Source organism: Ovis canadensis, chromosome 20 (genome assembly GCF_042477335.2).
Source record: "Ovis canadensis isolate MfBH-ARS-UI-01 breed Bighorn chromosome 20, ARS-UI_OviCan_v2, whole genome shotgun sequence".
Lineage (NCBI taxonomy): Eukaryota > Metazoa > Chordata > Mammalia > Artiodactyla > Bovidae > Ovis > Ovis canadensis.
Window position 1 is genome coordinate 63,435,148 of NC_091264.1, and position 19,269 is coordinate 63,454,416.

A 19,269-nucleotide genomic window follows, 5' to 3' on the forward strand; every position below is an offset into this window, starting at 1 on the left:
GGGGAGCAGTGGTCTGGGGAACATCCATCCCAGCATCTCTCGTCTCCTTCTAGACCCTCCTGTGGCATAGAACCCCTCACACCTACCCCAGGGGAAGCCTGTGCCCCAGAGTGTCCTAGAACCTGGCCGTGGGTCACCATGGTCCAAGCAGACCCCAGGCCAGCTCAGGGTTGGTTTTATGAGGGCATCTAATGCCTTGTTGGACATTGTGTTTCTGTTTGTTGTTCAGTCTCTCAGTCATGTCCAGCTCTCTGCGACCCCATGGACTGCAGCACGCCAGGCTTCCCTGGGTTTCACTATTCCCCGGAGTTTGCTCAGACTCATGTCCATTGAGTTGGTGATGCCATCCAACCATCTCACACTCTGTTGCCCCTTTCTCCTCCTGCCCTCAGTCTTTCCCAGCATCAGGGTCTTTTCCAGGGTCTGTGCCTGTCATTCAACCCAAATACCTAAATAGGAATTTTCAATCTCAAATTTATTTATTTATGTTTACCAAGTTGCCTGGGTACAAAATCCCTCTATGTGAAGTCTTCTAACTCTAGAATGTCAGATTTTGCTACAACCGAAAGGAAGGGCCTCTGTTTATTCTTCATCTTTAAGTGCTTGACTTTTGTCAAAGGTGTGCAGGCTTGGGGAACCAGGGACACACAGCTGCCCTCTGTTCCCTCACCTTTCTTCTCTCCGTGTCCTCCAGAGCACTCCTCCGACTCAGCTCAGTGGAAAAGTACAGCGATTCTTGCATCACGTGGGCTGGATCTCTTGCCTTAACTCGCTGGGACCGAGTCACTGGGACCGAGACTAAAGATGCTTCTTGCCGTACGTTGCCCAAGCTGTCCAGCATGTCATTTATGAAGCCAAGAAAATATTGAATTAGGATACACGAGGACTGTGGATCCAGATGTCCAGCCGGTAGAAAGATCGGTAATGAGGAAACAGCTGACCTCTTTCAGCAAAGAGAGGAAGTGGCAGGGGAATGTGAGAGGCAGCTGCTCGACATTGGCAGCTGCCTCGAAGGGCAGTGCTACGGAATGTCAGCAAACGGCATATTTCACGGCTGCTTCTCCACTGCCCTTTAATGATTCAGGAGCAGAGCCATCTTTAACGGCGCTTGGCATGCTGTCTGGTTAAAAGGCAAATAAAGTGTCCTCATTCCAGCGGCCTTTCCAGAGAAAGAGCTGATGGTCAGAATGTGTCCTTCTCATGGGTCACTGGAAAATCAGTTTATCTAGAGGCAGCACGGGTACACTCCCCTCCTCCACCTGTGCCTGGGAAATAATCCCCCACGTGGCTTTGAGAACACCTACTAAGCTATTTTTAGATCCCAGTTCCACCGTAGCCTCTAAATACTCTAACTAATGTGGATCATAATTTGAGGTTATAACACCACGTTAAAGCTGAGAGAATTTCTACAGCCAAAAGCTCTAACTAGGGCTTTCCTAATTTAACAGAGAATAAACTTGATTGTCATTCATTGTGACATATTCATTTAAAATGAGCTCTGTCCTTAAAAGTGTCCTCCCCACAGAAGTCACTAAGTCACAAAGATGTCACAAAAGCCATAAAGATATTTCCTCCTAGTTCAACTTTGTATGCATAGCATGAATAAGGCGGATTTAGTGATTAATCATATTTGATCAAACTCAAAACAAACCAACTAGTGAGCTGTTAAATAAGTCAGTCATAAGGTATAACACTTATAACTTTTACTGGATGTTGACTAGACCCGAGTTCCACAGAAGAATCTCAAGGTTCTTTAATTGATGGCATTTCTGTCAATGTGATGCAACCCAACACATAAAATGTGTTGCGGGAAGTGTGTTGTGTTGTATGAAGTCACTTATGTTCATGCAAGATGCTAGGATTTTGAGACAATTGGCTTGTCAATATCAATTCTGAAGTGCATCGCAAATAACTTGTCGCATTTAATTATTGAAGCAGCTGGGTTTTTAAGTAATTTGCCTTTTATATTGGCCATGTTTATAAATTACCATTTGTGTGTGTGTGTGTGTGTCCCACTATTCCCATACATATTCCCTTCGAATTGCTCAAAAAAGAGAGAGAAAAGAGTGATATTGGAGAAATAACAATTGAGTCAAAACGGAGTATAACCAATGGTCAGCAACCATTGTAATTGCCTCCAATAATACTTTCAAATAAGCTCCTCTAATTACCATCTCATCCAGGAGGCCATCTCCCACCTGCTGGTCCTTGCTGGTATGCCCCAAACCCAGCTGCTCTCACAGCCCCCACATCTGAGGGAGCCGCCAACCACGGGCTCAAGGTGCTGCCTGCCCCTGCTGGGGATATGGAAGGGAAGGAAGCCCTTCAGAAAACAGGCAGTTGTCCCCATAACTACTGACAGAGAACATCTTCCAGAACTTGCCAACCTAGATGATGACCTTTAAAACTCAAACATCTGAGGCGTGGAGACGATTGGCTCCCTCCAAAGCTGAATTAAAGCAGTGATGGACACAACTTCTGAAATAGTCCAGATTGAACCCACAGTGAGACCTGAGAAGATGGGAAGACGAAACAAGATCAACAGAGGAACAGAATGGAAACAAGAACAAACTCTTGGGAAGACAGAACGAAAAACAGATGGTATGACTTTCCACCTAGAAGAATAGTAAAGGCTAGCTGGAAAAAACTTTTTAAAGCTATGTGTTTTGGCAAATTGTTGAGTAGAGGTGATTATAGAGCTTTTTAAATCTCCATGAATCCCACCACCACAGAAAAAGAGAAACAAGGATCACATAACAAAGAAGACAGTGATAACGTCCACAACAAAACTAGACGATATGATATCCCCAAGAGCCTCCAACAGGAGCCAGTGGGAACAAATAGGGCCACAAGATCCCTGTGGAACCAGCAACTGTGCAGAAGGCCCCAGAGGGAGGGGACAGGTGTCTGCCAGCCTCAGAACAGAAGGACGCCACCACAATCGCCAGGAACTTTTCATCATTCAAACTGACCTTCAAACATAACATCTGCAGAGAAGCTGTCGTGTACATTTGAGAGCTCTGGTATACGTCCCCATGATCCTTCCCTAGAAACACACAGGACAATGAGCTACAATCAACCAAAAATGACCTAAGAGACCTTGACGATGGGACTGGAAGGGACACAGGCCACAGGGGAACATGGCGAATGACACCATTGGATTCAAACATGAAAATCAATGTATGGGGAACTCTATAGGAAAGGGGGTGACTTTGTCAACAGCAACAAACAAAAAAGAATTGGGGATGAACCTATAGATTAAAAAAACACCAAATAATCACCATGTGTTGAAACTGCGTGTGTGCAAAGTCACTTCAGTCGTGTTTAACTGTTTGTGACCATGTGGACTGTAGCCCACCAAGATGCTCTGTCCATGGGATTCTCCAGGCAAGAATACTGGAGTGGGTTGCCATGCCCCTCTCCAGGGGATCTTCCCGACCCAGGGATCAAACCCACGGCTCCTGCATCTCTTGATTTGCAGGTGGATTCTTCATACACTGGGCCACTTGAGTTCTGTGTATGTTTGCAGTTTTCTATGTTAAAAGCAATCAGAAAAACAAAAATAGATAAATTCTTTAAAATCAGAGACAAATACTAATCCACAAATTATCATTTGGGTAATATTATGAGAAAAGGAGGCAGCCATCTTAGTAGCAGCAAAAAAAAAAATGTATATATATATATGTGTGTGTATATATATATATATATAAAACATCTAGAAATTAACTTGAGAAGTAGAAAAGACCTATAAGGGAGAAACATAGAAGAGCTTAATCAGTAAAGAGACATTTTATGCTCCAAATGGGAAGTCACCATTTAAAGATTTTTCCACAAATGTATCTATTAATGCAATACAACTCCAATCAATATGTAACTAGATTTTTTGAACTGGACCAATTAGTTATAAAGTTCACCTATAAAATAAAAGATAAAATGAGGAGAAATTTTTGGAAAAGAATTAAGAAGAAAGAATATTTGAATTACCAGTTAACAAAATACATTGCAATGCTGGAGAAATTAGAATGGTGCTGTGCTGTTTTGGCCTAGACAAATCAATCAGTGAAATAGAACAGAGATTTTGGAAAGAGACACAGTCATTTATAAGAATTTATTATAGAGTAAAGATGGCATTTCAAATCAGTGGGAAAAGGATGGATTATTCAATAAGCCCTGTTGGTACCACTGGATCTCCTTTTGAGAAAGAAATAATGTTAAATTCAATCCTCTGCAAAAATAATTTCCAGACATTAAATATACAAATGCAAAAGTTAAAACTCTCAAAATATGAGGAGTTATTTTTATAATTCTAAAAGATGGAAAGCTTTTCTCATCAAGACACTCTGCAGCTTTAAGACTGTATGTACTGGTATGGAAAGAACTCCAAGCTGTACTGTTAATTTCTTTTTTTTTTTAAAAAAAAGGTACAGAATAATGTATATAACTTACTATCATTTGTGTATAAATAGAGGAAAATAGGCATCTGTATTAGCTATATTTGTTTGGTTCTGTGTGTACTAAGTCACTTGGTCATGTCTGACTCTTTGCAACCCAATGAACTATAGCCCTCCTCTGTCCTTGGAATGTAGGCAAGAATATTGGAGTGGGTTGCCATTTCCTCCTCCGGGCGTCTTCCCGACCCAGGGATCAAACCTGGATCTCCTGCATTGTCAGGTGGATTCTTTATCACTGTATCACCCAGGAAGCCCATCCATTTCTATACACAAATATAAACTCTGGAAAAATACTTAAGGTACTAAGAATAGTATCTGTCACAACTGGGGAGTACAGGTTCTGAATAGGGGATGACAGGACTGGGAGGAAGATTTTTCACTATACAATTTCACTTTGTGTTTGGTTTTTGAATTCCATCAGTGTATTGCTCATCTCAAAAATTAGAGAAATAAATTCATGAAAAAATATTTTCATAGCATATTATAAACAAATTGAATAAACAAATGACAGAAGAGAAAGTGTCGCCTCGATGACAAAGAGTTTAGCTCAATATACATAAATCTCTCTACACTAAAGAAGAGAAAAAATAAACACCTGAAGAGAAGAAAAAAACACAAGCAAAATGTACAAACAATGTACTCCCTAAAAAACAAACCAAACAAAGCTCAAAGCCTTAGAGAACTTGAATTCGGACAGGTATGTTTGCATTTCAAATCAGCAAGGAACACCTGGTTAAGCTGCGGAAGCAGCTGGAGCCCCATTCATTCCCCAGATTCCTTCTTGTCTTCCGTCCACGCAGTCTTCATACGGTGGCCCTCGGCTTTAGGGATGTAGGGCTGATCCTGTGCCGCCTCTGACTAAATTCCTCCAGTGGCTTCTCATTGTTCTTAGAGTAGAATCCAGACTTGGTACCAAGCCGCCGGGGTCTCCTCTCAAACTGCTGTGCTTGGAGCTGAGTCAAAGGATGTGGTAGCTCTGTGTGTATTGATATAGAGACGGATCTGTGCTGTTTTCAAGTTTTAAAAGCAGGTTACTTTTGAAGAAGACTCTTGAGAGTCCCTTGGACAGCAAAAGGATCCAACCAGTCCATCCTAAAGGAGATCAGTCCTGCAATGTTCACTGGAAGGACTGATGCTGAAGCTGAAACTCCAATACTTTGGCCACCTGATGGGAAGAGCTGACTCATTTGAAAAGACCCTGATGCTGGGAAAGATTGAAGGCGGGAGGAGAAGGGGACCACAGAGAATGAGATGGTTGGATGGCATCACCGACTCGATGGACATGAGTTTAAGTAGGCTCCAGGAGTTGCTGAAGGACAGGGAAGCCTGGTGTGCTGCGGTCCGTGGGGTCACAAAGAGTCGGACATGACTGAGTGACTGAACTGAACTGAACAGGATGATCCCACTTGGAAAAAGATTTAGAGAGATAGATAATGTATAATACATTATACGTTATATGATAGGTAATGTGTATGTTATATGATAGGTAATGTGTATGTTATATGACAGGTAACGTGTAGTATATTGTATGTTATATTTTACATGCTGCATATTAGATTTTATGCTATATGCTATTACATAGTACATAGTATATATCTGAGAGTCTCCAAACTGTTAATCGTGTTTTCTTTGTGGATGTGTTTCTGTAGGGGGGAATCATTTTTCTTCCTTATATACTGCCCGTAGATTATACAATAAACATGTACCGTGTTTGGTGATAAAGACAACATTTAATCCCATATAAAATGCATTTAGATTCTGCAGTTTTGTGGTGCTTCCAGCTTGCAGTTTCACAGTTCATGCTGTTAGATTTTTCTGTTGACCTGAGGAGGAAGTGATGCAGCTATAGGCAAAGAAACATGCTTGACGGGCGCGCCCACCTCTTCAGAGCACACGAGGGAGAAGGGCGCCACCAGCAAGCTGGCTAGCCACACGCCAGCTCTTATTTCAGAGTCAAAGGCAGACAAACAATGAAATGAATGAAGTGGTCAGTGACATCATCATCATAAGAGCATTCTGAAAATTAATAAATTCTCAGGCAACTTTTGCGTGAAATAATTTTTACTTGTTCTTATTCTTTAACGACACATACTTTCTATTTTGTTAAAATTACTTACGGAGTGAGACAATCTGGAAGCTTGAAGTCTCTTTTTATAAATTCAATCCTGTTTTCAAAATTAGATAAGCCATATTTTCTTTGTAAAAGGACAAGTTTTGAGATCTTGAAAAGACTGATTCATTACTCACACACTTATACAACATATTTTATGAAGGCCATAAAAATGTGATGTCATTTGCTTTACTTCTCTGCAACAGCCTGCGGGGATTCATCAAAATCCAGAAGGATACATGCCAATGCGTGCTATCACCATCACGCATACACAACCGAGAAAGGGAGGGGGCTTCAGAACTGCTGCTGGTCTAACAAGCAGAGGTCAAAGCCTCACATTTGGCATCTTGACCTTGGCACCAGTTCCATGACTGACTTCTGGAAAGCTGAAATTCTACCGTTCTTTTCCCTCCATCAATTTATGGTCAGAATGCCAACGTTGCAGCATCAAAGCAGTTGCTTTAAAGATCCTCTAAAGGATTACACACACACTGGGTTTTTGCCTACAGACACTGGAGGCTTTTGCCCAGAGGGAAGCCCTTGATCTGACCTTAGTTATGAATCTGTGGTGGAACAGCTCCCTGTAGACCTGGGGAAAAGTCACACCATGGATCCATGTGCCACCTGCCCCCCCTCCAAATACCCACAGTGACGACAGTGGTCACCAATAACCGTAAATCCTAAGCAGTGTGACTCCAGAGCTTAGGAAGGGCAGAGCCGTTCTCGTTAAATCTCTGCCTGCTGGTATGGCACTTCCAGTAAAGGATCTGCCTGCAATGCAGAAGGTGCGAGTTCGATCCTTGGGTCAGGAAGATCTCCTGAAAGAGGGGATGACAACCCACTCCGGTATTCTTGCCAAGAAATTCCCACGGAGAGAGAAGCCTGATGTGCTACAGTCCATGGGAGTCACAAAGAGTCAGACACGACTAAATCAACTGAGCATTCTGGGGGATTAAAAATAAGTTTATGAAATAAACGTAAGACGTTAAACAGTTTCCTCACCACCGTCTCTATCATTTCTCAGCTAATATTCCATTCCTCCTGAAAATGTCATGGGCAATTGTTTTGTTACAACACAATCTATTTTCCATCTCCTCCAGCTGCTTAGAACTCCTGAGAGAAAATGGCACAGGAAGAGTTTATTTTGTTTTTTCACTTCTGTATTTGTTGTTTTTAAAAATGAGGCCGTTTCAAGCAGTGGTGATGGGGGAGTTTGTTTCTTTGCTTGGGGGTTATTTATTTATCAGTTACTCGTTTGTCCTTCCTTTCAGCTCCCCTGTGACGCACAGGTTGCCTGCATGAACAGCCCTCTATAGCAGGGGTCCCCAGCCTCCGCCATCTAATGCCTGATGATCTGAGGTGCAGCTGATGCAATAATAATAGAAATAAAGTGCATAATACATGCAATGTGCCTGGATCATCCCCAAGCCATCGCACCCCCTCCCCAGTCCGCGGCAAAATTGTCTTCCACAAAACCCGTCCCTGGTGCCAGAACCGCTGGGGACTGCTTCTCTGCAGTGTCTCAGCTCTCCCGATAGATGCACTTCAGCCAGCTGCTCTACCAACAGGAAAAGCAAAGAGGGGGGCCCCAAGTTTGGGATCCAGTCTGCACACAGAACCGTCCTGGCCTTCAGTTTCATCTTCCTCCGTCTTCACTGCCTTGCCTCGCCCGGCTTTGTCAATGATCCCTGAATGTTCTGAGTGCTCCAAAATCATGTGATCATTGGCGTGGGCTGCGCCTGAGGTCTGAGCGGCGCCTGGTGGTCTGTGACTCGGTACAGTGACGCTCCAGTGCCCAGGTTCTGCTCAGGGTCCACCCACAGGGGCCAGTGAACCTCACCCGGCTTTGGTCCCCACCTCTTCAAGTCTTCAGTCGGTTTGAACATCCACTTGGAGTCACTCAAGATGCCCAGTCTCCTGGCACAGGGCCTCCTTAAAAACCCCAAGTCTGCACCTTCTCCACATTTCCTTATTTCTGAAATAATGATGGGCTCCCCTGAGACTGAAAGGAGGGGAGACTGTGACACCCACACACCACCCACAGCCACAGGTGGCCCTAGAATATCCAGACCCAGCCGGGGTGCAGGGGGGTCCCTGCCGGCAGGTCAGATCACAGCCCACTTCCCCTCTCACGGGCCACGACCGCAGAACAGCTGCTCCCTCCAACTGCAGAGATGGACAGAAACATGCCTCTCGCGGCCCTCGCACCCTGCTGTCCCCTCTGGCTCATTCTCAATGCAGGATGACCGTTGGCAAGGGGCCGCGGCATCCTTTCCAGCTCAAGGGCACAATGAAAGGAACTGCTACACATTTTTTAAATGTATGCAGTTGACCTTTGAACACTGCCAAGCGTAGAGGCACCGACCCCCCAGGCTGTCAAAACTCTACATGCAGCTTCTAGAAGGCCCTGGTATCCACAGCTCAGCTCCCACAGACTCTACCAACACCAGACCACACGGTATCGCAGTGTTTACTATTGAAAACAATTCACCTAGAGGCTGACTCACACCCTTGAAGTTCGAACTCTGTTGAGGGCCAACCACAGTTGTGACCACTCCATTTTCCAGTCCCCAGTTTCTTCCTCTGCAAAATAAAATAAGTGAATTAGAATAAATGATCTTTAATATCATTTCCAACACCACCCACACGGACTTTTTGTGAGTGAAGATGCTGTGTGTGGTCACAGGACCCATTTCTGGAAACTTCTGGACAACATGCAAACCAAGTCAACTTAGCTTATGTGTTGCCTTCAAGCTCTCTGTCATAAGCAAACAATCTCTATCATTAGGGGCTTTTTTCTGCGTATCTCTAACGCTAAGTTAACAAATATTCATACCTTCCAACTTGAAGCGCGACAAAATCTTGTCATGGTCAGAGGGAAAACACATTCAGTTTAGTTCTGTTAGACTTGAATATAGTCTTTGGAAGATCAATTCTGTCTTCCCTATACTATCAGAATGTTTTATTTTAAGCATTCTGGAAAACAGCTAGTTACCACAAATTAGTTAACCTGTACTTCTATCAGTGACGCAATGAGAACATTTTGGCATTCTGGAATTAGGTCTTTAAGACTACTTTTTAATAATAAGCTTTTCCCTATCAAATGTCAAGAATTATTAAACATTCACAGGAAACTCATTTTGATCCTTTGCCATAAACTGGTAAATTTTGATAAGTCTAATAAGCCTCAAATCTGAAATACTAAAATAGGACCTATCTTTTACAAATGTGAACAAAATACTAAAAAAAGCAATGGGAGCCAGCTGAACATCGCAAACGGTCTGCAGACTCTCACTGGACAGGCCCCTTATGGAAAAGCTCTGGGGTTTTCCCTGGTGGTCCAGTGGTGAAGACTCTGTGCTTCCAAAGCAAGCAGTTTGGTTTTGATCCCTGACTGGGGAACTAAGATCTCACATGCTTCATGAGAAAAAAAAAATTAAATTAAAAAAAGAAAAACTCTGCAGAAAGGCTTTGATTCTGTCCTGCTATGTGTGCATTGACTGAAGACTGAGCCGTACAACCCCCTCATTGACAGTCTTATAACTGACCAGATCTACAATGCCATCAATCAGACTTGGTTTTCACATAATTACGATCCCAAAGGCGCCATGCTTTTGCATCCCTTCATCTCGAGAGTCCCTTGGACAGCAAGGAGATCAAACCAGTCAATGCTAAAGAAAACCAACCCTGAATATTCGTTGGAAGGATTGTTGCTGAGGCACTTGGGCCATCTGATGTGAAGAGCCGACTCCTTGGAAAAGACCCCGATGGTGGGAAAGACTGAGGGCAGGAGGAGAAGAGGGCAGCAGAAGATGAGATGGTTAGATAGCTTCACTGACTCAAAGGACATGAATTTGAGCAAACTCCAGGAGATAGTGAAGGACAGGAAGCCTGGCGTGCTAAGAGGCGGATACGACTTCACAACTGAACACCAACAGCATCAGTCATTGGGAGCAGCAGGTTAGCTGGCAGGGAGGGTGGACATACTGTTCCTAATCTGTGGACAAGAGGCTCCTGTGGGTGGAAGGAAGGCTCCAGACAAGGCTGTAGCCGCACGCCATCAGCAGACCACAGGGGCTGGAGGCCCCCCCAGGTCCATGTCCCAGGCAGAGCCCCGAAGCCTCCACACCAGAGGGGCCACCACCAATCTCCTCCGGGGCTGTGGGGACAGAGGGATGTTCCTCCCAAGGCCAGCGCGAGCTGTGTGCTCAAACTCATGGGAGAGCCGCAGTGCTTCCCAGTTGGGAATTTTGTGAGAGTTTGTTTTTTTTTCACGTAGGAAGAGAGGGTAACAATAAAGTGCTACCCTTGGAAGCTGTCAAGTTCTTCCCCGAGTTGATAGACTCAGAAAATACGTCCTGAGTGCCTGCTTTCTTCTAAGCCATCTGTGGAGCTGCAGAGGTGAAGAGGCCTTGCCCCTGCCCTTACGTTGCTTGCCGCTTCTTGGGAGGGTGGCCATGGGGACAGATCATGGCTGTTGACTTGGAGATGTGTGATGGCAGGGATGCGGGAGCACCTACAGGGGAGAATGGCTGCCTTGCTCTTGTACCAGGGACCTGCCTACACGGGCTGTGTTCCCAGAACACCATGAAGAAGTCCGCCCGGGTTATCACTGAGGAGTACTGCATGCGCCTGAGCAATGACTTCCACACCAACAAGCGCGTGTGCAAGGAGATCACCATTATTTCCGTCAAGAAACTCTGCTGCAAGAGTGCGGGCTACAGCCACCTCTGATGATGCAGGTTCAGGGAGCCCCATGAGAGGGGTCTCCTTGGAGCTGCCGGAGGGCCAGGACAGAGGAGAGACGATTACGTGCCTGAGGTCCCAGCCCGGGGTCAGGAAATCACTGACGTAGGTCCTGATGCTAACACTGAAGCCCTTGGACTTGGGCAGTCTGTCCAACCTGCAGGTCACTTGGCCTACAAGTGGGATGAATCTCAAAACACCACGTGGAGGCGCTTGAGTCTTTCTGCTATGCTGTAATGGTGCCCCACTCCAGTGTTCTTACCTGGAGAATCCCATGGGCAGAGGAGCCTGGTAGGCTGAAGTCCATGGGGTCGCTAGGAGTCTGATACAACTGAATGACTTCACTTTCACGCATTGGAGAAGGCAATGGCACCCCACTCCAGTGCTCTTGCCTGGAGAATCCCATGGGCAGAGGAGCCTGGCGGGCTGCCGTCTATGGGGTCCCTCAGAGTCAGACACGATTATAGCAGCTGTGCTATAATATTTTCAATAAACCTGACAACAACAACACAAAAGGAGACAGGAAAGGAGAAGAAGAATCGCTGCCTTATTCTGTGTTTCTCTGTTCCAGGTGCTAGAGACATATATGTACACTGTCGTTTAACCGCCACAATGGCCCTATCAGATGAGCCTTTTTTTTTTATTCCCCTAAAGCATTTGAGGGCTGCCCAGGTGACTCAGTGGTAAAGAATCTGCCTGCCAATGCAGGAGATCTGAGTTCGATCCCTGGGTCAGGAAGATCCCCTGAAGGAGGGAATGGCAACCCACTCCAGGATTCTTGCCTGGAGAATCTCATGACAGAGGAGCCTGGCGGGCTGCAGTCCATGCAATCGAAGAGAGTCGGACACGAGTGAGCAGCTATTCAACAACAGTGACGCATACGGGACCCACAGAGATTAGCTGACTCGCTGGCAGTCGCACAGATGGAGGTCTGGTTTCCTAACAATTCCCCAAGTCCGTGCTTCTGACCACACAGATGCTGTCACGCGGTATGCTGGGAGGGCAAGGAGAAGGCACAGGAAAAGAAGCCCCTTGATAACTTAAGCTGGGAATCCCACTGTAGGGAGTCAACTGGAAGGGGGCGGGGGGATGGGTTGTGCTCAGATGGAGCCCAGTGAAGTTCATGGTTTTCGCATTCTAAGCAATTGGCATATTTTAGGAGCAGTCTTGAAAAAGAGCAGGACCCTGTGGTCCTTGCCCCCTCAATGTCCTTTGCCTGCCTTTTGTCTATGGAAAGCGTTAGTCTAAGAATAAGCTTAATCAGAGTAATAAATGCAGAAACAAGGGGAAACAGTCGAAGGAGACCAGATACTAATACTGCGGTCATTAAGCATGAACAAGGACAGTCAGCTCCTTCTCAAGGGCTGTAGGTAACAGTCAGAGCCACATGCTATGAGCTGTCATATAGATGCTAAAACCTCAAATGGAGAAGTTAACTACACGACCACCGGACTGTAGCCGCGACATGAGCCGCTACAATTCTGAGAATGGGCCTCGAAGAAATGGAACAAACGGCCCCTGGAACTGTAGATTAACTGAACCTGAAACAACCCAGGGGACTCTGGGCAGACCACCGACGACCAATTTCAAGACGGCCGACAGAGACGACTGTGCTGTTTCTGCATGAACCCCCCACTCTATGCGTAAAAGTCCTCGCCCCAGTGGTGGCCAGCGTGGGGGAGTCGGCCTGTGGACAGTCGCCGGCATCTGAAATAAAGCAAATTTCCTTTCCGCCAGCTTGGTCTGCTTATTCGTTTTTGAGCGGTGAGCAGGCGGACCCCACGCCTTTCGGTAACAGTTTCACGGACTGCTCCACTAACAGTTTTGACAAAGAAAAATAAGGTCATGTGCCAGCCCGATACGTCTTATCTGCTGAAGCAAGGTAAAACTCTTGCCTACATGGTTTTGGGGGTTTTTTTCGCTAAAATAAGGGAGATATATTATCACTGTTGCAATCAAAGTGTCTGTGAATGCAGAAATGTTCATTATTTATACAGCAACGTGAATGCATTTGGCAATTTACCATACGTAGCACCTGCTGAACAAACATTCCTCTCCCCCAAAGAGCTGAGAGAAGTACATTATAGGGCAAAACAATGCAGGAAAAAGATAATCTCAGAAAAGCAGAAGGGAGTTTGTGGTCTTTATGGCCAGAAAGCTGCATGGAACAGAAATCATTCCCTGTTTAAGTTTTCAGTGCTGAGACTCGGGACACTGTATTTGTAAAACACAGAGTTGCCTGATCAAATCTATCATTTTTACCTTCTTCAGGAAACCGATGAAACCGCATTTCAGAATCACCTCTTTGGAAATCAGAGTTGAGGAAAAGCCAGCGGTTTAGGAAATGGAGCTGAGAAGTGGACATAAAAGGCAAAAGGGGATTTAAAATTAATGCAGAGGGGTCATGATTTAGAAAGGATTTGCTTAACAGCTTAGAGAAGGGCTGTGTGTCTTATAGAAATGTGTTCCTGGGTTGATCAGAGCAAGATCAGCTGGCTCTCTGCAAGTTACTTACCTTTCCCAGTGGCCGCTGATTCCGGGTCCATGGTCTGCCCAACCAAGTCATAAACGTGGGTAGTGGATCACAGCAGGAAGTGGGCTGGAATGTGGCTTGAAGGACAGAGGTCATCACTATTTGAGACAAGTAATTCAAAGTAGCTATCATGATGGTGGTAATGAATCAAACTAGCCACTACTGAGGAGTTATTTTTAAACTGGTAGCGCTAAAGTTGAGTAATGCATATTATTTAAAATGGTGTGGATGCATGGTTAAAATACCCATTGGTCAACTGATACTAAGTTTATAATATTAATATTAATTTGTTATCTAAACCAGGACACTTTTGTTGATTAAAACAAAGAGGTACTATTAATAATCACCCCAATACATTATGGGCAAACCATGACTGTTTCCAGCAAATCTGGACCGATGGTCACCACAGCCATTTGTGAGCCGTGTACAAAATGAAGAAATGACCAGGTTACCAAGAAACAATCTGTGAAACCTGAACCTTCTTTATTCATCTTCAGCCGTCAGGGAAGGCATTTACCCTCCAGAGAGTATGAGGAATACTAGACTGCACTCCACAGAGCCTCCTGGATGGGAGCCAGAATTAGGTTTCAAACAAGTTCTTACAGAGCATTTGTCCTTATCGCCCACTGCATTTCTTAACCAGTTTCACTGACTTCAAAGAAGCTTTGAAGAAAAAAGAAGAACCTTTGAGATGTGTGTGAAAACCACAACAGAAAGGGCATGTTTGGCAGCATTTCTGGCTCATCGCTTAAGAAAATACTACCTGGTGAATGTGAGTCAGCGTTTATCCATTCAGCAGCGCTCATTACTGTTCAACAGACGTTAAACTGCAGGCCAGTGTTCCTCAACCTCGCCAACAGCGAAATTGGAGCCGGATAATCCTGTGTTGGAGGGAGGCTGACCTGTGCATTATCGTGTTTAACAGCATCCTTGACCTCTACTCGCCAGATGCTAATAGCACCTTCCCCTGAGTTTTAATGATCCAAAACGTCTCCAGCCATTGCCGAGTGTTCCCTGGGGGTGAAAGGGCCCACAGCTGAGAACCACTGGTGCAGACCATGACCTCTCCGTGCCATTTTGTTTGCTACTAACTTGGCCCATGCTCTAAAGGAGTACAAATCCTCACTCTTTCAGCAGGACGGGTCTCAAAGGAAATGACTCCTCTCTTCCACATGTTTATTAAAGCCCCTGTAGCATTCCCGCCATTGGAAGGACTGAGGCTGAAGCTGAAGCACCAATACTTTGGCCACCTGATGTGAAGAGCCTGATGCTGGGAAAGACTGAGGGCAGGAGGAGAAGGGGCAACAGAGGATGAGAGGGTAGGATGGCATCACGGACTCAACGGACATGAGTTTGAGCAAGCTCTGGGAGATGGTAGAGGACTGGGAGCCGGGCATGCTGCAGTCCATGGGGTTGCAAAGAGTCGGACACCACTGAGCGGCTGGACAACAACAACAACAGCAACATCCCAGGCGGGTGGTCATCCAGACTCCACTTGTCTCTTCCAACACCAGGAGCTCACTTCCTCCTCGCGACACAATCTCTTTAATGGTTGGCACTTTGAATATGAAGACGTCTTTAATGCTGAGCACAAATAAGCTTCCATCCTAACTTTACCCAAGGGGCACTGAGCAAAGTATCTCCTCCTCGGCTAGTACTCTGCCCTTATGCACGGAGCCTCCTTTCTTCCCAGAGAAGCTCCCCTGTTTCCTTCCACAACACCTTTCTTGATCCACCAGCATGTCTCTGCACCTCAAGACTTTCCCAATAATCAAAATGATTACGGTGAGGAGGAGGATGACAATGAGGATGACGGTGGTGGTGTTAACCATCTTTTATGGAGTTCCTTCTATGTGCTGTAGGCTCTTTATCCATTACAATGCCATCCAGTGTACCAAGCATAGTAACTGTTTGCTTCAGTCGCCAAGTTGTGTCCAACTCTTTGCGACCCTGTGGACTGCAGCATGCCAGTGTCCTCTGTCCTCCACGATCTTCTGGAGTTTGCTCAAATTCATGTCCGCTGAGTTGGTGATACTATCTAACCATCTCATCTTCTGTCAGCCCCTTCTCCTCCTGCCCTCAGTCTTTCCCAGCATCAGGGTCTTTTCCAAGGAGTCGGTTCTTCACATCAAGTGGCCAAAGGATTAGAGCTTCAGCTTCAGCAACAGTCCTTCCAATGAATATTCAGGGTTGGTTTCCTTTAGGATCTACTCGTCTGACCTCCTTGCCATCCAAGGGACAAACATAGCAACTACCCCCAAAAGAAACTGGCAGGTTGAACTATGATTCCCACCACGTCTTGCCCTAGCTCGTGAGCCTGACCTGGTTCTCCGCAGCACAGCTTCCCCCCACAGACTTCCAGAACACTTCCGGAGCTGTCTGAGCCCATAAGCTTCTCCACTTTACCGCCCGTGAGCATCCAATGCCATCTCCCAGTCTCGTCACATCCCACCACGTGACACATGAGCCCACATCTACGCACACCCTGATTCTTATTTCCCTGGAACCCCTTAGGAGGGGGTGCCTCTACCCCCACTCAAATACTGCTCTTCCTTCAAAGCCAGGTAGAATCCTCCTTGATCTACTTCAACAAATCAAATACTTCTTGAGTAGCTCTCTGTGCCAAGCACCGATGCAGAACTCAGCCTGCCTCTCAGAGAACTTGAGACAGAGAGGACCTTTAGTTGCCGATCAGACTTCTCAGCCTTCCCTCGTCTCGCTTCCAGCTGCTCAAGACGGCTCTGGCCGGTTAGGAATCTCACCCCGCTCCACCCCGGAAAGAGAGTTCTCCCATTGCAGCTTCACGAAGCGGAATTAAGGGAATGGAGAAAGAAAAGGGAAACACCCAGACAGAGAGGGAGAGGGAGGAAAGATGGAATAAAAGGTGCACGCTTGTGTTAGGAAAGTCGGGCTGTTTCGTTTGCAAATTTTCAGAGCAGGCACTGTCCCGGGGGCACTTAGAGAAGAGAGGAGAGTGACTTTCGAAGAATGGCGTGGTAGATTGCATAGTCTTCCATGTTCCTCCTGAAACACAAGAAACATTTTAAATTACTTTTAGTTACTAGATTGTGTTTATTTGACTGCAAGGGCATAAAAACCCTGGATTATGTGGTCCTCAGTTTATATTTCAGTGATATCTACAATCTAAACTTGGACTTGGGACGTAAAAGGGAGAACCGTTTATAATTATTCTGGAATAGCAGACAGAAATCAGGACCGCACTGGACAAACCAAGATGTCCCGTCACCCTGCTTACACTCATCACAAAATGCGGCAAGTGGAGGCGTGTCATGTGCCAGGACGACTTTGGGGCCCAAAGGATAAGCACCTTATCCAGCGAGTGGCAAGAGAGGAGAAAATATCTGGAGAAGAAGTCTTTCCAACTCCAAGGGCCTCCTTCGAGCTCTCTCTCTTCTGAATTAAACACTCTGTATCATCTAAATTACACCCTTTCTCTTGTTAATGGCTAATTCTTGCCAGTAATCAGAAAAACAGTTTTTAAAATGTGAAACGTCAGTCTTTAGCATCACCAAAAGGAGGAAAGAAAAGAGCATCATTTTCCTACACATCAAAAGTTCTGGGCAGCATGTAAAGTCCAAAAAAAAAAAAAAAGGAGCGCAGTAAGTACAGGTTGTCTGAGCAGCCTTTCTCCCCTCGACTGGGGGTGTGCACTCGTTTTCCAGTTGTTTCATAGCAGCCTCTGAGCAAATGCTCAGTAGCGGGGCCCGAGTCTGATGTCCATGCTTTCAGGCTAGCAGGCATACATGTCTACTTTTGATTAACAGAGACAAGAGTGAACTCGAGTCTCATTTACCAGGCTTCCCCAACACCCCCAAACATCACTTAAGAGTCCAGCACATCCATATACCTACACTGCCAAGTGGAGGTAAACTCTATCTGTCTTCAGCTCTGGAAAAGAACAAGGCTCACGGCACTCACCACCCTTTTTCTCCCTCCACCCCCAATCTGCTCTGAAGATGTGCTAGATGGCTTGAGGATAGCATTTCAAAGGCCATTCTGTGACCAGTGGGCAGGATCCAAGAGAAAACAGACCATCTCTCTTATTCAGTTAAATTCAATGTGATGTGATAGAAAACCCAAGACCCAGGGAATCCACACTGCACACTGCCTTAGCAGCTCGCCTAGGGTGCAAGCAACTTTCTGGCATTGGTTGGGGCCAGGGTGTGTAGACTGATGCAAAATCATCTCTTTGGTTCTCCAGACGGCAGATGGGGTGATGATGGTAGGGAAAGACCGGTGAAACGTGCCAGGGTAAGTGCCTGGACTCAGACAGGAATGCCACAGGCAGGAGAGGGAATCTCTGGCCACTCAAAGTGGGTCTTTTGATTTGAATGTCAAGCAAACACTGACTTTTCGCTGACAAGTCCAAGAATGTTCTCTTCCCTGCCTAACCCGAGGTGGCACCTTCACTGACTGGTCAACTCCATTATAAATTATTCTTTGGCTGCCGAATTTCATGACGTACTACTAAAGACAACTTTCTAGGTTACAGGGAGTCTTCCTGGTAGCTGGTATTTATTCATTCATTTATGTGTGTATTTAATATAATAAAACTCAAGCATTGTATTAAAGGAAGGGAGGAGGCAAGGGAAGGAGGAGGCAGAGAACACGGGAGGAAGGGAAGGCGGAAGGAGGGAGGAAAAACCTTTCCTTACAAACAATGCAGGCTGGAAACAGAATTGTCAACAACTCACTGGCTTCTAAAGAATGAAAGACACTTAGATAAACCGCTGGGCAAGTCATACCATCTCCACCTTCTGTCCGCATTATTCCTTGAGAAACATAAGGGACTCCAACCAGACGGATCCTGTCTTCCAACATTAATATTAGGAAGGAGTTCTGCTTCTAACCAAACTGAGACACATACATTAATAACAACCACCTTCCAACTTCTTCCAACTTTTGCCATCATTTAATGGAGGCTATAAATGTCACCTCAACTTCAGGCTCGATTCAAGGCATATTCGAACTAGGAACAATCTGTCATATGTATCTGGTACGTTTTATCCTGTTTTGTGACAAGACACTAAACGATTAGGCCAAAGGGTACAGGGAGGAAACCTCAGTGAGGTTCTCAGAATCTAAAGAATAATCTGTCTTTTTATTTGGCGGCCGATAAATATTTTATGGTTGTTCAGAGGACATGTAAGTGGAAACACCAATTTCCTTTCTGCAACTCTCCCAGAGCTGGTTGTTACTTCTTCATGAGCAGAAACAAGAATTCCCTTTTAGCTGCTCACCTGTGAATGAAAGCCCACTTATCTATGCAGCCAGCACGCTTGTAAAAGGCCTGGTAAGAGGTCATTTCATGTCAGCTTTAGACATATCTCCGAAGAAATAAATGTTAGACCTTGGGTGGCCTTTGCTAAGAAGCCATTTGCTCCCATGCTGAAGTTTTAAGCAATGTG

General features: G+C 45.5%; 1 pseudogene; it reads left to right on the forward strand.

Moving 5' to 3' along the window:
- The first annotated feature begins 11,148 nt into the window (after nt 1–11,148).
- Nucleotides 11,149–11,524, forward strand: LOC138425189 (small ribosomal subunit protein eS17-like; annotated as a pseudogene).
- The last annotated feature ends 7,745 nt before the right edge of the window (nt 11,525–19,269 follow it).